This window comes from Syzygium oleosum, unplaced genomic scaffold (assembly GCF_021117445.2).
Source record: "Syzygium oleosum isolate NSW1041296 unplaced genomic scaffold, Sole_v2.1 Sole_v2.12, whole genome shotgun sequence".
Lineage (NCBI taxonomy): Eukaryota > Viridiplantae > Streptophyta > Magnoliopsida > Myrtales > Myrtaceae > Syzygium > Syzygium oleosum.
Window position 1 is genome coordinate 2,005,544 of NW_026607496.1, and position 2,113 is coordinate 2,007,656.

A 2,113-nucleotide genomic window follows, 5' to 3' on the forward strand; every position below is an offset into this window, starting at 1 on the left:
AGAGAGTACCCGTTGATCTAGAAGTGGTGGGAGCTATTGATGGCGTCGAGATCGACATCGACGAGGAGGAGGGAGAAGATGAAGTAGCCTCGACGAATGGGAGGTGGGGGATCTGGGAATCCGTCGGGATAGTCTTTTGTGGGAAAAAAACGAAAATGGTCAAGAGAAAAAATATATATGGCCAAAGGAACTTTACTTTGTCACATGGCATAATAAAATAATGAAATATGTCACGGATAATTTATCAAATTAATCTAATTTATTTATTTATTTATAGATTTGAATCAAATTAATTTGACTGAAATAATCATAAAAATGATAATTTATCATGTATATATAAAAATATACATTTAATATACAATGTGTCGGAATTTTCTATTTTTTGAAAAATGACGTGTCAGTGTGTCGTGTCGCGTGTCGGTGCTACATAGGTCATAATATAGCTCTTGATAAGTTTCGAAATTATGAAAAACATTGGCTAAAACCCCACGAAATGACTTGAGGATGTTTATTTCTCCCGCGGGAAAACAATACCAAAATGAGTTGCTACTCGAGAGTTAGGCACATCTTCATCATATCCAATCAAAGAGATTATGGTGAGCACTCGAAAGAACAGTCCGAGAATAGTGGCAAGCTTTTCAAATTGACATTCTATGGAGTTTTTTCATGGAGCCTTCCGGCAAGACCTTTGATCCGATCCTATGAACTTGAGGGAAGCGGCCAAATTGACAGCTGTGCTTAAGAATAATTGACAACAGGCAATGAATCAACCACAAGCATCACAGTCGGTCGAGTTAGGAAGAGTTACCAAGAAAGTTCTAAACCTATTGCAATTGTATCAATTCAGTTCTAAATCTTCTTCTTTTTTTGCCAATTGAATCCTAAACCATTTCACGTTGTGCCAATTGATTCCATCTGGCTAATTTTGGCCGGATATTACTGACGTAAACGCAGGTCGTCTTACGTGGCACACCCAGCACTGACGTGAACATTTTTAATAATATTTTTTTGAATTTTTTTATTTATCCTTTTTTTTTCTTTTCTTTTCCATCCTTTCTTTTTTTTTTTTTTGTAAAAGATATTTCACTTTCCGGGCAACATCCCCTTTTTTGGTGAAACCGTAGGAAAATCATGGAATTCTCTACTCTATAACCCTTTTTCATCAACCAAGTTGCATAAACTTTTCCGTGTGTCCAACCTGATATAATTAAACAAAACATATGATTGATCGAAAAATTTTAAACATTATAAATGGTTTTAAAAATTAGAAAAAAATTTCATTCACGTATATCAACGTGTTTATAAAAACTTTTATTAACATAAATCAAGTTATATAAATATATCCAAAAATATCGTGTTGACATTGGTAACATGTTGGCCTATTTAACAAAACGTGTCTTATCATACACAATTTGAGAAGATTAACTAGTCAAAGACACATTTATCATTCGTGAACAAACGGGTTGATCCGTTTATGATGAATACAACTAAGCTCAACCTCAATCACGCTTTTAACTGGTGTACATGTCTAGCAATTAGAAGGCCGTGTGAGAGATCAGCACCCTTATATTGTTCTTTCTCGATGATCCTAAGCTGACAAGGACATATTGGCAAAATACGATATAACAAATCAACAAGGCCAAAGAAATGCCAGAAAAAGTCAAAAGGTATCGTTGCATCCAAAGAAGTTCATCGCTATTTACTTCGAAATGAGAAGCCATTTGTGAAGTTCAAGGAGATGCTACGCACTATCCTAAGCTGACAAGGACATGCTGACAAATTACAATATAACAAATCAACAAGGCCAAAGAAATGCCGGATAAAGTCAAAAGGTATCGTTGCATGCAAAGAAGTTCACCACTATTTACTTTGAAATGAGAAGCCATTTGTGAAGTTCAAAGAGATGCTAAGCACTTGAACAAGTGTGCAAGACCAATGGCAAGTTTTCCGGTTGACATTCTAATGGAGATCTTCTTGAAGCTCTCCGCAAGACCCTTGGCCCAATTCAGGTGTGTATGTAAATCTTGGAATTGTCTTCTCACCAGCCCCTTTTTCATCAAAGCTTATCTTGAGAGATCGATCAAATTGCATGAATTCAATCTTCTTAAGTATG